This window comes from Manis javanica, chromosome 13 (assembly GCF_040802235.1).
Source record: "Manis javanica isolate MJ-LG chromosome 13, MJ_LKY, whole genome shotgun sequence".
NCBI lineage: Eukaryota > Metazoa > Chordata > Mammalia > Pholidota > Manidae > Manis > Manis javanica.
In genome coordinates, this window is record NC_133168.1 from 63,959,612 (window position 1) to 63,978,942 (window position 19,331).

Here is a 19,331-nt window from a genome sequence, read left to right on the forward strand (position 1 = left end):
CAAAAACTGAAAAGACAAGCATGGGGTTGGAGATCAGGAAATCTGAGTGACACGAATACAGGTGGCTGTGTGATAATCTCCAGAATCATCAGCTGTGGGAAGTAGGAAGTGAGAAGCCCACTGCGAGATAGAGCCAAGGCTGGGCTTTAGCTGGGCAGGTGAAATGGTAGGAACGAGGGCAAGAACATCAAAATAAAAGGATCCCAGTGATGCACAATAGGGTGTAAGCTGGATAAGAAAGCAGTCAAGGTCGGAGGAAGGGGATGGACAGAAAGACAGAGGAATAGTGGAGTGACTGAAGGTCCTGAGAAGGCTGAAGAACAGAAGTTAGAGTCCTTGTTAGTTGAGTAAGTTGAAGCTTAGGACATGGTGATCAGAGAAGGGTCTTGATGAGTGCGGGTCATGAGAATGAGGAGCTGATGGGGAGATAGGGGAAGGTTACTGGATCTGGGAAGATCAAATATTCAAGAGCTCAGCATGGGTGATCCCTGTGAACAGCTGAGTGACTGACAGTGGAGAAGGCTGCAAATTAGGTCCTTCCAGTGGACGAGAAGGAGATCTAGGAATCTGGTAAAGAGTGAGATGAGAGAGATGGTGATTAAGGCCTGATCATTTAAAAAACTATTGTTTTAAAGTTCCAGTTCCCCCCAAGCCCCAGCTCTTTGTGTCCCTCTCTTGGGACAAACGCCACTCATCCTAGAAAGTAGAATTGAATAGAAAGTCCCATCAATACAGGTAATGATTCATGTCTTACATGGAAGCGTTCTCCATCTCTCCCTGACAATATCTCCTCCTGAGGCCAAATCTCAAAAGAGCAAGGATTTCCCATGGTAGAAGAGTACTCGTGGCCTAGAAGTGGCTTTGAGGATGAGGAGCTGGGGCCTTGGCCATCTCCACTTGGGGGACACATGTCTTCAGGGGGAGCCAAGCCTCAGCTAAGGCAGGGATGTGGAAGGAATGTCCCGGGAAGGAGCTGAGGGCATAGTGGGCTGTGGATAGGGCACCACACAAGAAGGATATAAAAAAAAGTTGAGGAGGGAGAGGAGAAGGGAAACACTGGGTAATAGGAAGAAGAGCATAGAAGTATTTGGAAATGAAAGGATGGTTGAGGCCAGAGGAAGAGGCATCTACATTTGGGACAGATGGCAGAGCAGCAGTGGCAGGCGGCAGCAGCCCCAGTGACTGCGGGGAGGTACTGTCCGGGAGAGAAGGAGCAGGCTTCCATGTAAGACATGAATCATTACCTGTATTGAGGGGGCTTTCTAGACAATCCTACTTACTGGGATGAGTTGCATTTGTCCCAAGACAGGGACATAAAGGGCTAGGGAGAGGGGGACTTGGAACTTTAAAAAAATAGTCTTTTAAACGATCAGGCCTTAAATAACCTTGAACCCAAAGGCATGTTAGCTGGATGCCTCCTGGAAAGAAAGCTTAATCCTTCTGTATTCCCTCCTGGGATTCATTCAGCTCAGCATTTCCTCATATGAGTGCTATGAGCCACTTGGGTATAAAACAATATAGATCACAGAGCAGGTCAAGCAGCTCAGGAAGGTAGAGATCTTACAATATGTCCACAATGGTGCAGATAGTTTAAAGTTTAACTACCAAGAGATCAATATATTGAATCCAGAGACAAAAAAAAATACAGTGTGTTGTTATAGCACCCCATAAAATTGCAAAATATCACTTCTTCATCTGTTCTGCTTTAACATTCCATTGAAAAGAGTGGTTCTCCCTGTATATGCTGCTGTTCCTGTCCTTCCTCCACTTAAAACAGTATCTTACAAACAGCAGACCTTCTGAGAAGAGATAAGAGGATTTGGGGTTGTCCCAACGCAGCCTGTGCATACACAGCTCTTATCTGTTCAGATTCCCTTGCCTTCATCAACTATTAAATGCTAACCTTTCTTATTTAACTAGAGGAGACTCTAATTTTCCGCAGCCTGATGTGAGAGATGTGGAGGTCTACCAAGGCCACGTCTTTCACATTTCTGCCTCCTGGAAGACACGCACACAAAATGCTCATTATACATTTCTAACTGCTGTCATGACTGTATTTGCCCTTCACTTAACCCAGAGCTGGCCAGCTGAATTTGATGTTCTCTGCATCAGCAGTGATCGTGTCTCCAGGGCTCATGGAAAATAATGGAAACAGTCCTTGTAGCTGCTTCTGTCTCATGGGGTTGCTTGACAGAGTCCTCCTAGGCATAGTCCCTGTTTGCCTTGTGGGTGTCCGTGGTGTTCGTGAGCTGTGTGGCTCAGTCCATTTCCCTTGGCACTTCACTTCTTGATGGTGCATTTTCTCCTCCTAAATCTTTGAACGCTGCACCATGAAAACAATCCAAATCTAATCACAGAATCTACAATTCCAGAAGCAAAATTAGGCAAAACCATCCTGACAGGTAAATGTTTACTAAAGTGATACTAAAGTGTTCTTTTACTTTCAAATCATCTGATTAGAATGTTAATTTTTATAAACTAATCCTGGGATCTAGGTCAGATCTAATAATTGGTTCCCCTTCAAACCGAAGATTTAAAACTCATTGTTTAACATGTCTTAAGGAGAGAAATTGTATGTTCTGTGGGGTAGGCCAAGAATGAGGGACGCCTCTAGCTGATTGAACTGTTCTGAGTGAGTCAGTCCTGATGCAGATGTGCCTAACACTGTGCAAGCACATGCCTTGCCCCAACCTGCTATCCTCAGAATCAAGTCAGAGATTCCTTATGGTAATCTGGGCATTCCCCAAAGTCTTATCAAAGTAATTCTTCCAACTCCCTTTCCCAAGAGGAATTCTGGTAAACACAATTTCTTCTTGTTATATTCCCATTGATATTTTTGCACCCAGTGACATCTAGCTATCCTCAGAGAAGGATGCCCTGGACTGTCCACCTTTTGACCCAGCTTGGCTAAAAACTAAGGCTCCAAAATATACATAAATGTACAGCTTTGATGCTATAGCAACAATGAAATCACAAGAGAATACTGTTATCTGTAACAAAGTTACGGCCAAGATTGGAAACAAAAGAGAGATTTTGATAACTTTTCAAGTTTCTTTTTCCATTTAATTTTTTAATGCTTAGTTCCCACTTCTAAGGAATTCTGAAAATTTACCAGTTAACTGAAGGGAATGTTTTTGACAAACTGTATATGGGTTTCAGCAAAACAAGAGGAAAATTTTATGCTGTGTTGTTAGATAAGATGGCTAAAGCTAAGTATAAACAAGAAGAAAATGCATGGGCAATTTTTTTTTTTTGCTTTTATTTTGGAAAATTTCAAGCATATGAAAAAATAGACAGGATGAGCCCCTAGGCACCTGTTATTCAAGTTCAACCATTTCCATCACATGACTTACATTGTTTCATCAATACCATCAACTTCCTCACCACCATCAGGATCAAAAAACATCTGGAAAGGCTGAGAAGATATATTGATAGTAACACAATGAAATTCCATCAGCATAAATAGAAAATTCATCTTTTGAGGACTTTTAAATGTATGCTTTTAAAATAAGTTTAATTTATTTTTATTATAAGGATGGAAAAGAACTGGTTTTAAAGAAGTTAGTGAAGAAAAAGTGGGTTAGCTCAATATAAACCACTTTCATGAGAGAACCGCTAAACAAATAGATACAATCTAAGCCAACATAAAAAGAGCTTTTCAGATAAATGAAATCATGGTGAACTCTGGTCTTGTGGGCCCTTAGCTGAGATACAATCTTTGACTCTGAACACGACATTTTAAGGAGGATAATGTACAAGTAAAACTACATCCTGGGGCATCTGCAGAGAAGGTGAAGAGTGTAAAAATCCTACAGAGAGCAGATAAAGAAGTCAGGCATGTGTCATTTGTATAAAAAATAATTTAAAAGTTTGAGAGACAAGCTGTCTTCTGTAACTGAATCAGTGTCTATGGAAGAGGAGCTTATTTTGACAAATTAAAGATATGGTGGTTTTGTGACCCTGTGCAAGCTTCTATTGGTTTAATTTGGTGATAAATTTTAGACTCTTTAATATCCTTTATTTCAGTGTAAGCAAAATAGTAGGCCTACTAAAAACTATCTTTCAGACACTTACTGCTTTCTAAAGGAAAAACAAATCAAATGTAGGTTCAAAAAATGAAGTTAATATTGAGAACATAGAAGAAACATTTGAACATCCCTAGTAATTGATATCAGGGTCCTGCTAAGGTGAGATGGGAATTATTTTTAATAAAAAGAGAGAGAGAGAAGAGCTAGGTCCTGAGTGCATTGCTCTACAACGTGAACTTTCCAGAAGAGAAGGGAAGGTTATTAAGAGAGAGAGAAGGGAAGTGTGCTGGACAACATTCATGCTATTCTTTTCAGAGCCTAGCAGACAGCTTGGCAGACGTATATGCACCATGAATGCTGGTTGCATGGACAGGAGCTGGGGCAATACACTACCAGGAACTTGTCTCAAAAATAGACATTGAGAAGACCCCTAAAAACGATTGCTGTTTTATTCCCATCCTCTCCAGAGGTCTGGAAGTTTGGCTTTGGAATCCATTCCTTCACCTTTTAATATTAAAATATAAATGTTCACAATGAAAATGTAAATGGTTCTAGGACAGGTTATCAGCCAAGCACAGTGGTCACACAGTATGGAAGAAAGACAGGCTTCAGAGTCTGTCCAGTTTGGCTTTAATTTCCAGCTCTGTCATTCAGCAGTTGGGTAACTTGGACAAACCTCATAATTTTTCTGTGTTTCCTTCTTCTCTGCTAAATGCAAGATTTTTGTAAGGATTAAATGATAGTAAGTGTTGAACTGTCACACATGCTCAGGTAATGATGGCTGTCATTAGTTCATTTTCTTATCTGAAAACGTTGAGAAATAAAGAAAAGAACCGTAAGAAAGCAGGCCCCAGAAAGTGTGCAGGAAGGCAGGCCAAGCAGAATGGGAGGAAAAGGAAGCTAGCTCAGTTTGGGGCTGGCGTCAACAGCAGGCTTTTGGAGGTCCCATCTCGGAGACAGCTCACGCCCCTCCCTCCCATGTTACTCAGTCATTTCCCCTGTATTACGGCCATGACTCGGTGCCTTCAATCACCATCTCTCCAGACAAACCATTTGGTTATAGCTATGTTTACGGCAGAATCCTCCATGCTCAAATTACAGAAAAGCCCTTAAAGTATGATTATTTAAATAATTAGGGATTCTTCTGTCAGAGAAAGAACAGAGCCAATGAGATGAGGAGAAAAAGGTGAAAGCAGAAGTCAGGGAAAAACAGGGTATTTCTAACATCTGTCCCTTCTTAGAAAAGAGTTGAATTAACTTCAATAATTATAACTTCTTTATTTTTAAAGTAGGAGAAAAATAAACAGTGTTAAAGCATAGAGGGTATTATGTAGGTTCTAAAAATCTTTCTGTTGATGTTTTAGATATTGAAATGGAGGATCAGAAAGGGTATTAGACCTTCCCTGAGAGACTTCAGTGCAGAACTGAGTCTCGTCTGTGATAGGTCTGTTGCAACTTGGCCAGCAGCTAAGTTTCCAGATACCCTTGAGAACCAGACTGGTGACACTGTCAGGGAATGAGGACGTTATCTTATGGTAGTAAAACCAGTGATTGAAAGTGTTTTCTAAAGGAGAGTGGGAAATAGTCTGTGGGGAAATGACCCCACCCATGCGTAAGCTGCTCTCATTTGTGCTGGTCTCACTCACCATGGAGAGGCTGACCTCAGCACTGCCGGGCCTGGAACAAGAGCTGGGTAATATGCAGCCTTTGAGGGGAGTCACCAACCAGATGGATGGTCCACTTCAACTGTCATACCCTGCTCACATTGCTCCCAGGCCTGGGCAATAGAAATCCATCCTAAGGGGCAGGACAGGCTGCAGGTAGTGTTTGGTGGTGGCTGTGCTTTCTGTCCCTGATGCCACGTGGCTGCTAGTGTGAGTTGTGTGTTGGGCTGCATCTGTGGTGTGGGTGCAGGGGGTGTGGGGACCATGTGCTGGTGTGCAGTATGTCTGCTCTGAGCATGTGCAGGTGGGCTGGCATTTGTTTCTTCTTGATGTTGAACCACCTGATACGGTGGGACAAGGGTTAATCCCTCTGTAGTAGGGTGGGCACACTGTTAGTTTACGTTCCTCATTCCATCCCTTCAGGATCTCTGCACAAAGTCAGGTGGAGCATCACTGGGTTGGTAATTGAAGCTAAAGGCATGACCATATGCTGTTATGATATCAACTTTTTCCTGTAGGGTCTAATGTAAATACAAAAAAATGGAAAAACCAGATACGATTACACACTGCAATTATATACCTGGACTTGAAAAGAACACAGCCTGTAGGGAAAGTATCAAGTATTATTTAAAAAAGAAAGTCCTTAGATATTTCCAGGTTCTACCCAGAAAAACACCCATTCCTTCTTAGCCCACTACAGCTCTTCTGATAGCCTCCAGAAGAGACCCATTTGATCAGCAACTGAGCTTAGTGTGTAAGAGCACCAAGACCAGGGCCAGGCTAGGCACATATCTAAGTTTACCATGGGCCAGTGTGAGCTCGCTGGGCGACCTCCTGGTGTGCTGGCCTTCTCATGTGTGAAATGGGATTTATGTCAGCTTCTACCTCATAGTCTGTGGAGGGGTTCTAATGACATAAAAGTTGGAAGAGAACTTAGCCCATCGCTTGGTGCTTGGAAACGATTCTCGTCATGCCAGGCAGACGCCTGCCTCAGGGTCTTTGCTCTGCCCTTCCATCTGCCCCACTTATTGGTAAAGCTTGCTCTCTTTTCTCCTTCAAGGTTTGACTCCAATGTCATGCTGTCAGGAAGGCTCTGCCTTGACCCCTTGTGTACAATTGCAACACTCTCCCCCTCAGTGTTCCCTTTCCCCTTTCCTTGCTGCATTCTTCTCTGAGTTTCAATATCCTCTAACAGACATGCTTCACTTATTTATTGTCTGTGTTCACTACTAGAACACAAGCACCTGAGGGCAGATCAATGCTCTGCATTAATCTCTTGTGATGTGATCTCTTGCATTGACCATAGTACAGACTGCATGCCCAGTGGTCACTCCATGTTTGCTGAATGGTAGAATGAAAGGATCCCCATAAGCTACTATCAATGCCCTTCTTTCACTCTAGGATGACGACTCTTTTCCATTCCCTAGTTGTGTAAAAGCTACAAATACTTCCCTCCCCTATACTGAGTGATGAGCTCCTATTAGTTCCTGTGTTAATGTCATGTTTAGCAGAAACCCTGTTTCTCCATAGTACCAACTCCCCAAATGAGAACCTACATCCTGGGTCATTTGCACTAGGAAGAGAAAGTTCACCTTCTTAATCATATCTAGTTACAACAGAATGTGAACAGGGATTTGTTTGCGTATGTATCTCATATAACTGACCCAATAGTGTTTTCTTAGTACTGCTAATATGACTATACATGTAGACCTGTTACTGTATTGTCATGCCAGTTTATTGAGAGAAAGTAAAAATGTTTGTCTTAGGATAGATTAAGCTTTTGTGCATGGATAGGTGTCAACTATGTGGTAGGATTGCATTGTAGGAAATTGTGGCTATAGCAACATCAACCCGTTGCAAGGCGGTGTCATCAATAAAATACCATGAGCCCTAGAGTTTATTTTTATAAGTACCATTAACTATCACAACTTTTGAGACCTTTTCCAAGCTGACCTCTCTAGTGAGTGTATTTTCTAGTAACTCACCATTGACACCCCTCTCCATGAATAACCCATTCCCTGGAGGCACCTTAGTTCATTCCCTAAGGAATATCCTGGCATGTTGGACCATGATGTTGTTTTATGGGGTGGACACATTATAGTTTGGATAAACAACTTGGAAAGATAGGAAGAAGTTTTTTACTCCAATGAACATTAGCTTGGCATTTAGAAAAGTTTGAAATAGAGTTTGGAAAATGTAGTGGTAGGTCTCTCCAGGAGATGGCACTCATTGTCTTCCTTACCTTTCATTTAAAGTTTTTAAATATCTCCATAGTTACAGAGTATGCACACATTTATGCATATGCGTACACACCTGCATAGCTAGGCATATACACACACATATATGTGTATGCGTATTTATGTTAGGTTTTATAAGTTACTCAGGTCATCCATATTCTTTTAATAATAGTTCAATCACATTTGTGACAAAGTTGTCACTTGTTTGGGCCCCTTGGGGCCATCGGGACATGGGGTATGTAAGGCTGCCTGGCTGGTGGGAACAGAGAGGGAATCATGACCTCCATTCTCTTCACTCCTGTGCTCTGCTTGTGCCAAAGGGCAAAAATACAAAGCTGCCTGGGAGCCTCGGAATCTATGTGCAGTAGGAGAGGATGAAACACAAAACCAGAGACAGAATCAACAGGAATATAATGAGATAAGCTATTTACAGCAAGACTACTATCTAGATTTTTAGAGGACTGAGCAGGCTACTTACTAATCTAAAAAAGCTGGTAAAATCTTAGAAAAAACATTGAGGTTCACTGCCCCTGAAAGAGCCTTGGGCCTGTTCGCATGTGAGGCTGAGGGGAAACTCTCTTCTCCTGTGTTGGTAAGGTCCACAGTGAATTGGAGTAAGACTGTCTTACGTGAAGTTCTTACATAATCCACTGCAGACCTGTGCTCTGCTTAGAATGTTCCACCCGTGACCAACTTCAGGATGGATTCTGAGGTCAGAGATTCACAATTATAGTCAGCTCGGGGATCAGCCAGGGCTTTGGAACATTACGAAATAATTTTGTTTTCATTACATTAGCACTAAAAGGGGGAAAGATCAGAAATTCAGACTCTATAGAAAAGCATTTCAAATAATCCATGGGGGAAATACAATTTTCTCAGGAACAATGGCATCAACACATATCAGCAGACTGGATATTCAACTCACATTGACCTTGCAGGCACTCAAACCAAGTGGGTCCTTGGGGGACAGAGATAGAAAGGCACTTAACAGCGCTCTCATACGCCACCTGCCTGAAGTAATGCAGCCAGTCCCTCCTACCTTTGCGGGAGCCTGGTCCTCACACGGCCTCCCTAGAATAAAGCTCCACGCTTTCTACTTGTGTGCATTATATTATAAAGCACTTTGTTAATTTCAAAATACTTGGACATTTAAGAATCTCCTTCGTTCTTCTCAGCCACAGTGGCATGGAGGTGGATAACATCCCGATTGTTCATATAAGAATCCTGAGTAGATGAAGTGACTTATCTGAGGTTACAAACTAGACCTGAAGTAAAGTGAGAGAACTGGGTCCCAGACCTGCAGGCCATTCTGCCTTTTGGCTTGATCATGTAAAAAGCCCAAGAGTTATATATCCTGGGAAATGCAGGTTCCATTTCCTTCCTCAGCATATGCAGGAATAGTGTAAGTTAAAGGTCTCTTCCAGGTGGATATTTTACATGTGTTGCTTTCTACTCGTAAATATTATTTACTATAACCTTCTTGAGGATAGAGTCATGACCTCAGAGAAAGGACATAGTGTATTAAATGTCTCCTAGTCCCCAACTAGATTTTCATTAAAGTCATCGCCTGCTTCTTTTTTAGTACAGCCCCAGGCACATGAGAAAGCTTATTTTCATGGCTAGCAAGGGCATCATTCATAAGACAATTTGAATATGGCCATGTATGTTTCTTTTTCCAAAGCTACTGTTTGGATGACCTACAGGGAAATCTTTAAAACACTTTGAAAATGAATGCCATTTCTTATCTGGTACACACAAATATACAGAAGAGTGGATGATTATGTGCTTGTGTGTGTGTGTGTGTGTGTGTGTGTGTTTACAGGAAGATATGTTTTCTTTGAAAAATAGCTGATACAGAAATTCTTATTAATTAGCAGGCCAACAAGTCAATTTTCTATTTTCTAGCCTTTCTCCATTAGATTTAAAGCATCTGAGAACATAGAGGCAAATCAAGAAAAAAAAAGTCTGAGGTACAAATACTATCAAAGAGACATTCAAATTTGCCTTCTTCAAAGCTTTTGTTCTGAGCTGTCCAGGACTGGTTGGGACATGTCAGTCAGACCCTCATGATGTGGTTAACTCCACAATACCAAGTTGCTTTCTGCTCATTGTCCCGGCGACTAGAATGTCTGTGCACAAATGATATTCTAGGCATATTATATACTTCCTGAGTGTGTGTGTGTGTGTGTGTGTGTGTGTGTGTGTGTGTACACTGCATGTGTGTGTGTCACGTGTATGTTTAAGGTCATTTTTCTATCTGAAATTCTGCTGCTTCTTAGTTTTGAAAAACCAGTGGAAAAGGGTTTAAAGACACACTCTGCATAAACAATCTGTTTCACCCAATTGCCTTCAGATCCTGGGTACAGATACTTCTGTGCATGCACATACACAAACACACACATACTTAACACATGCAAACCTCTTTCACCCCCTCTGCAGCAATTTAAATAATTAATAGCTGCTTTCTCCGAGGTCCTTCTGAAACAGTATTCTTAGGCATTAGAATCTCCACCATTCCTCTGCCAAATGGCAGTGATTCCTCTTCAAAGCTGTGACCCTGTTGATTTTGCTCACTGCCAAATTTCACTTTGTGAAAAAAAAATAGCTTTATACTGTAGGGTAGTGATTAAATTTCAAGGAGAGCTGACAGAATGGAGTTCTTCAAAACCTAAATTCAGCCAATTTTGATGTCTCTAATTTACCCCAATGACCATTTAAGTCTAAATGCCTCCATTTTAATCACATTAACAGAATATTACAAAGAGACAGAACACCCAAAGAACTCCAGTGGCAAAGTAAATTTGGCTCTTCCCCCTCCTCTTTATGTTTGGACTGATCAAATCTCTGCTAGCAAAAGTCATTAGCCAGAGAGCCCTTTGGGAATTCCCCTTTCACCTCTTCCGGTTCCTTAGTCAGAGGCCTGGACCTTGGTGCTTGCCCTGATAGCAAAGAGAAAATAAACACCTACTACCTGAACAACGGCAAAGGGACTGGCTCCAGTGCCTGCATTTAGCTCACCTTGAGAGCCCACATTTTCCTCATACTAGACTGGTGCCACAGAGAATCAGCTATATGAAACTAAGGCACAACGAACAGTTCACACCAACCCAAACCCAGGTCTGATTGGCATCATGCGTTAGCCCCCGAGAAACTGCAGGTTCCCGGCCCCCTTCTGGATTATGCCAGTTGATAATGTATTAGGTCTTTAGTAGAGCCAAGGTAGAGATCTGTGCATGCCAAGCCTGAGCCCTTGCCAGCTTGCCCATTCCTCTGGTACTGTACTCACATTACTCACAGAAAGATGCAGGAAAGCTGAATATTTAATGTAGATACTTTATGTGAAACCAAGTTCTTCTGTTCTCCAGGGTCTAGTTTCTGTCACCAGCCTACATCGTAGAAACTAGAATAAACATTTTTCTGCCCTGCGCAAGCCAAGCTACTCCCATATTTTGTTTCCCCACAGCCATCAAACTGCATGTGTGCACAGACTCCAAAAACCTCAACTATCTCCTTATCAGTCTGGCAATATTCCATGGTGGGTACAAACTTGGGCTTTCCCATCAGCCAGCCCGTGCTAACCTCTTAGCTCCATCACTCACTGGGTAACTTTTGTTATTTATTCCATCTGAGATTCAGTTTTTTTTCATTATTAGATAGGAAAAATAATTGTGTCTACTTCACCCAGTGCCACTGTAAGAAACAAGTGAAATAATACACAAAAAGTACTTCCAGAGTCTGGCCTATACTGAGAGCCTAGTGCACTTAATATAAGTGAATGCTTAAACAGTGTTATTGTTAATATGATCCTTATTAATTATACCCACTTATAAATGGTTTGACTACAGGATTTACTGTGACTCAATGACAACATAGAAAGAGATGACACAGCTATAAATTACAACTATTTCTATGCAATATGGGCTTTAGGGCAACAAGTGGCTGGGAAGAGCTGAGGGACTACCTTGAAGTTGCATTTGACATTAAACTCACTCATTTTTCTTAGACTGTGTGATTAGTTAAGGTGGTTTGGTGAACACAGTCACTGACGGAGACTCACGGATGCCTACTTTAGTATCTACACATTATACTCTTCTATGCCAGCCCTGGGTGTTCCATGCCAAAGTTTTCCTCCCAGGGCCAAGAACATTCACTGCTTTTTAAAAACGATTTTCCAGAGCCCCCTATTTCTACCTAAAAATGTTTGAAAGAAATACACTGTGAAAACAGAATTAAATAGCCAAGCACAGATTGTTTTCCTCCTTTTTGTTAAGCCAAGGAAGAATCTTCTAAAGCTGGCCTCTGTGGGTAACCTTGGGAGATTTTACAACCGTTTGGGATGGAACACCCTATTGGAAGACGAACTGAATGAACGAGGTAATTGTCCTCAATCAGACAACAAAGGTGATGGGAAAGAAAAGGTTTTTTTTTTTTTTAATTTACTTTTCACTCAATCAATATGTACTTTGGAGTATCTACAGAGGGTTTTTGGATCATGAAAGATGAAAGAGAACCTTTTGAGTATCTCAGAGTAGATGGAGCATTCCAGTGTGTGTTCAGGCAGCAGACTTACTTTCCCTGAAGGAATCAGAAACATTCCCTTGCATATTGGTTTGGTTAAGGGCTTTGATCTGGTTCAGGAAGTAAAGGTGGAACAGGTTCTTTTTTTCCTTAACAATTGGCCCTCTACTAGAGGTTCAGACTTAAAAGAAATGGTTAAAACACAGGTAAGTATTATGCCATCTCTGAGCCTCCTGAGAATTCCCCGGCCAAAGAGAAAAGTGTTAGAACCCCTCACCTCTCCCAGTTAGATTCTGATGTGGACATGTCAGAAAGGAGGGTGGAATTTTCCAGTCACTCATGGGTCCTCAAGGAATCAGAGCCCATTCTTCTCTGGCTGGAGAACAGGAAGCCCTTCTGCTGGAGGGACTCGGTTGTGCTAACAGCAGTGAGCCACTGAGGGTGTGTTAGGCTGTCCTGGAATTAGGACCCTGGGTTCTCTTTCTTTGGGAGCCAGTGAGGTGTATCCTGACTGTATTAGGTGTAACCTTTCAGTCAGAGAACAATCAGCCGGATTATTTGCAGGGTCACCAGATGTCAGGGCTGGGTTGCTGAAAAATATCAACTGTGTGTAGCAGCCAAGGCTCCCAAGGAAAAAATTTACTGGATGGTCACCTTTGAAACATAGCTAAAAGCCAATCACACTTATATTACAAATACAGCAGCGACTAGAAAAGTACTTCAGCCAGCTATTTGTCTGATCTATACAGAACAGTCTGTGGACCAAACAATAGTCCCTCAAAATGTAGTATTTTCTTGGAGGGTTCTAGGGCCCAGGGACTGGAAACCCTTCCAACACACAACAAGAAATACAATATCTCAAATGAATAGGATAAAACTGCAAACCTCGTTATCAAATTTGGGATTCTGAGCACTAAATTCATTATTTTTCAGAACAATTTCTTTTAGGAATCTGAGGATATTTGGGAAATACTATTTCCTGCAGAGCAGTTTGATTTAGCACAAATAACTTAAGCTTATGTCCAAGAGGACATGAGTATTATTCACTGGTTATCATTTGACGTTAAGATCCGTAGCTTATCTCCTTCAAGACAATCTGCAATAAAAAAGTAGTAACACCTATAATAAATGTAAAAAAATGACTCTTCTCATTTACCGTTTATGACACCATTTTTGCTAAGACAGCTTCCTCTTAAACAGGTGTACACTGAATTTTCAGTGTTTACTTCCTTACTAATGTTCTCTAAATCCAGTCCTGGATAGAGATTGTTCTTCTCAAGTTTTACTTCCATCCTCTCGGCACCAATCATCTGAGATATTTACTGTCCTGTCATTCTCTCTGGCTTACAGAGCCTGAGTCATTTAGGTACATTTAGAGCTATCTTTGGCTGCAGACTGGCAAAGGCACAAGGCAGTCTGATGATGAAGTTTCGTACCCATTTACACTGGTTAGAATAGTTATCTACTTATCTGCAGTGTACTTCTCAAGCAAAGCAAATTGGCTATTTGGTCCTATGTCAGCCTTTGTGTGCCATTTCTTTTAACTCTTAATCATTCTGGTAGCAAGTGAATTGGACATTAAGTGCACCACACACTGTGTCTTTGCACATGGTGTTTCTAAGTATTTGGAAACATCTCAGCATCAATGCCAGAAAAATAAATTTGTTAAACACAATGGGAGACACCACAATGTCAGGTATTTGTAGGAAAGTAGGTGCAATTATAATATAATCTGCATGGTATGTACCATAAATATTTTAGAAATATAGCAGTGCTTGTCTAAAGGGAGAGGTGAATGTTGGAACTAAATTGTTACAGTGGTCTGAGGAGCAGACATAAATAAATGTACTGACTCTTCAGACCTTGGCAGAGAGAGTACAATAATGAGTTGTTTTGACAAGTCCAAAAAATATTTCTGTCTCTCCTTTTTCCTATGATTTGGCACCTCCTTTGCCTCATATTGATTTGTTCCTCATTTCCCTTGCAACAAAATTTACCTTCTTGTAAACATATCATATGATATTCTTTCCACAAAGCCTATTTCTAGCACCTTTACCTTCTTCCTAAATGGTTTACTACTGTTTCTTTCCTGCTTTTTATTATCCCTCCCCTAAAAAAAAAAGAAAAAGAACCTAAAAGCTAAAATTTAACCAGCACAGAATAAAATATTGTGTTTTCCCAATTACCCAGGGAATGAAGACAAAGATGAGTGTGGAGTTCTGTGTGGACAGCCCCCTCAGCCCTGCACCAAGAGTACTGCCAGAGCCCTTGTCACCTTTGTCTTTGTCTCTAAGACTTTGTCTCCAAGTCTGTCTTATAACTGGATTGTTACCCCCTACATCTCCACATCATCATGGGTTGACACAGTGCTTCCTACTGTTGCCTGTCACTGACCCTTCCCATGGGCTCTGCTACAACTGAGAGACAGGAGACAAGATGCACTTCCAGGGGCAGGTGCTGAATTCAACCAACAGAATTGTGAGGAACAAGGACCATATCATGACTTACACCCAGTCACACTTTCCTTCTGAACATGTACATTTGGTCTAATACTTCCTGACTGGAGAGTCTGTTCCTTTCCAAGGGCTAGGTTGTTTCCTGAAGATAAGAGTCTCAGTCACTCCATCCTCATTGTCATCATCAAGGGATGTATTTCTCAGATGTGCAAGATGCTGTTTAAATAAGATGTTTATTCCTTCCAGAAAATGTATGTCCTTTGGATGGATTGCATTAGAAGGTGCTTTGTTCCCCTCTGCTTTTTCCTCTCTCCCCTGCAGGGATCATTTTCCTATTGGGGAGCCATAACTTTTGAGAAATTAAAGTTGAATTGTACTGTTTTCTTCTCATTTTTATTAAGCCTTAAAACCATATTAAATGAGCCACCTTTTCCATTTTAGAAGGTCAACTCATCATATTTCTTTTAGTTTCATGGTTTTAAAACCTGTAATGTGCCCCAGTCCAAAGTTTGTGTTTTATAAATAAGAAAAATAAAGCCTAGAATAAGTGACTTACTCAAAATTACACAGCTAATCTGTAGAAGAAAGTGGGCAGCATCCCAGATTTTCTGATTTTTTCATTTACCGCCACATAAATGAAAGAATTTTGCTGTAGTTCCACAGATAGAAATACGAGGATCATGCAAACCCACTGAATGTTTCACTTGATCTTGATGCTGAGAATTCCTTCATGTTTTAACTAATACAGTACTTCCATCAGAGCAGAGAAGCCTACTCTATCCTAAGAAGGTGATAGTTATAATATTTCTACTTTGTAAAGGAAGACACCAAACATTCCCAAGTAGAAACCTTTCTATTGCTCGAGTCACATGCCTTCACATTCAGGTAGACCTTGTCCCAGCTTGGGAACCACTTACAGCCCATTCAAAAATAGTGGTTGTGGCCATTCTTTTTAGCTGGAGGGCTCAGAGAGGGAACAGCTCTGCTGGTTGAGACACTGCAACAGCACAATCTGACTTCACATTTTTGCCCCATCCACCATACCTGGCCAAGCATACATGTGTGCTTACGAGTAAGTTTTGATGCAATGGTGCCACGATGATTGGTCCTTACCTTGCTAACATTTATGATGATGAATCCTACATGGTGGTACCCCAGTTTTTAAATTTTAAATTGCATTTGAATGAAAGCAGTTACAGTTCCTATGAAATGAGTTTTGACAGAACATTTTATAAACAAAAAGTAAACACATATTTCTGTTTGATTTCTACTTTATGCATCATTTAAGAAATGCACCCATATCATGGCAGTGTTTTTTTCCTCTGGATGACTTTCATTTAAACTTTTCTATTTTTTTAAGGAAATTTTCAATGACTTAAAGTCACATTTTGTAAAGCTGCTTTCCTTCTAGAGCCAAGATAAAGATACATGTGATTTAGTTTCACCTTATTTTATTTCTCTCTTCACCCATTAGTGGTTTTGTTTCCCAAGAGGGCTGTGATATCATGAGAGGATTTTCTAATAATTTTATTAAACAAAATATTAATTTTTTCTAAAATGAAATGTAATGAAGGTAGTTTTCAATATACAGGTTGATAGTAGCACACATTAGTGGTTTGTGCTCATCCTGAGAGGAGGCCAAACTGTGCCACCTGATTTGAAAATAAATAAAAACTCCTACTGCTGTAAAAGGTCCCAGTGCAGAAAGTTTATACCCAATAAATTCAGAAAGTCAACAATATATCATTAATTGGAACATTCTGACCTTCAAACAATCCATCAGCATGGAGTTGTGAGCATTAAAGAATCAACAGGGAGAGTCAGAGAAGGATGACACCCCACATGGACCGGGATGGTGGGGGGCGGTGAAGGAAAGCCTCTGAACTGGGAAGAAAGTGGGATCTGGCCTGAGTATTGCCCATCTTCCCCCCTGCCTCTCCTCTTGTGACCACTCAGGGGCCCTGCATCCCCATGCCTCTCACGCCCACCTTTAAACACCATCCCATTTCTGTTTTAGTCAACATCCCAGCCCCAGTCTCCTTTAGATGTTACTCCTGGAGGCAATTGTTCTCAACTTTCTGACTCCTTAGAAAACAGTCTGAATCAATAAAGCTCCCTAAAGGGTTGATGACTAATCATGAGCTCAACTGATCATGTGCCCCTGATCACAGACTCTCTATGAGAGGTAACACTTCAGCCCGAAGCCTTAGCCCAAAGTGCTGACAGTAGAGAGAGTTTCTGACTGATAGTCTTGCTAACTGTGGTCCTGTGAAAAACCCTGAGAAACTAGGAGACCTGGATTCAAGGCCTGGCCTACCAGCAGGTGACTCTCCTACCTTTGGATAAGTCTTTTGGCTTGTCTGTGCCTTAGTTTCCCCATGTAAGAAATGAAAATTTAAAGGGTGTTTTGTAATGGAACCAAAGAGACTGCCAATCGTCTACACTATTGTTAGCCTTACAGGAGTTTCAAAATCATTTTGTATCTCCTGTTCATTTACTGTCCATGACGTAAATAGCCATACTGCTAGGATTGCTTTCAAATACCAACAATATAAAATGTCCAAGGCAAATCAGAATAAATTAATTTTTACTTTTTTAATCTTAATTTTTGTTTCTTTCAAATACAAAAATTCATACATATCTACTGTCCAACGTATTACCTGCTCCCACAGTTGGTCGGTACTTGGTAAAGGAGCCAGGCAGGTGCAGATGTGAGAGACTGAGGAGTTTCTGCGCTGTGCGGTCCCCACCCCCTTGACAGGTAGGGGAGGGGGGCGGATGTCAGGCAGCGGGGCTGTGGTGGACCCCAGCCAGGCAGGCACTGGGGAGTTTTCCTGCACGCTCTGGTGCTTGCAGGCCTGTTTCTTCCTAGCTGTGCAGTTCAAAACTGCTGATTCATGCTCATGAGACAAGCTTAATAACCATGAATACGCTCTGATTTTTTTTCTTCAGGTGCATTTTGTTGGTAACCAGGCAGGTGATACGCTAATGCAAATTGACAGACTTGAACTGAAACTGCAAGAATATACTATCGTCCATTCCGGAGGAACAAAGGACAAAGACTTCAAGGCTGCCTTTGGCCTTAGGTTTCTGTTTCTGTCGGGAAGGCACACAGTAAATGCTCAACAAAGAGATGAGGTATTCAGAGGAGACCCATGAAGACCGCTAGGATTTTTAAATAGCTATGAGCAGTAATTCTTTTCACTTAAAATACATTTCCTTTGAGCCCTTTAGTAATTTTGTATTATGGGACTCTGCAGGTTCTCTCTGTGCGGCATAGCTCTGGGTCAGCAGAGTCTACTGACTCCAGTGAGGCAGAAAAGTCAAAATTTGTCTTTTCTCAAAATCCATCTTTGGCCACAGCTTCTGAGTCATGTAGCAAAGGTTCATTGGCGGTCACCCTGGTTCCACGGACTAATTTGGAGTTTTAATGTATTGCTGTGGAAATAATGTTTAATCTCCTCTTGTCAGCTGGCTGGATGATACAATAATATTACACTCTGTTGCTGCACAACCGATTAAAGTACAAGAGCACAGCAGGTCCTGCTTCGACAGCCGTCTTACAGGAAAGCAGGAAGATGCCGCACGAAGAAGAAGCCTTCTGTGCTGTACAGATGCTCCCAGCACGACAGTTCTGAAGTCAGTTTATCGGTGCCTGAATTTTCATGGCACTGCTGGGTGGCATGCCAGGGCTGTGTTGGCTCCGGTTGTATTAAGGTTCTCTTCTCTCCAACTGAGACTCACGTGTTTTCTGACCACAGACTTGGAATTTACTGTGAAGTGAGTGATCTGATAAGAACCAATCAAAATTCTTGAGGCACACTCAACGCAGATTTGAAGGTGATGTTTCTATGCTGCAATGAGCTTCCTCTTTATTATCTGAAAACTTGTCAGCCAGGTGGGTGCGGATGGGTCTGTTTTAAGACATTATAATTGATAAATAAATCACCCTGGGTAATTTCATGCCGAAAGCCACAACCTCCCGTTGATAAAAAGCAAGACGTTTGGTTTCAATTGGAAAGGTCACGGTCTCTCTGCTAAAATGATTTTAAAAGTGATATGGCGATAAACATAGAAAAGTATAAAGAAATTCCTTACAAAGCAGTACGAAAATGTGTATTTTTTTTTAATCCCAAGGAGGTAAGGTTCAAAATAAAGTCTATAGAAAGATGATTTTGAGATAGAGCAAATTAAAGGTAGGGCTTTAATATATGTGAATTTTTATAAACTGCTTATAACTAACTGGTTGTTTGCTTAATCAGTTTGGCACCTAGAAATGGTTATTATGAATTTATAATAAAATGACTAGAAATGAGAATCTTATTTTCTCTTCTGTACTCTAGAACGGCAAATCTTAATATCACCTAAAAAAACTGAAGTCCTGCTTTCTCTTCTGAAGAGATCCAAGGTCAACAATCTAGCCTTAGA

At 41.2% G+C, this 19,331-nt stretch overlaps 1 long non-coding RNA gene across 6 annotated transcripts in view; it reads right to left on the reverse strand.

Annotated features, from left to right (window-relative positions):
• LOC108402963 (uncharacterized) overlaps positions 1–19,331 on the reverse strand; it is a 261,901-nt gene that overhangs the window by 47,351 nt on the left and 195,219 nt on the right. The window lies entirely within an intron of this gene.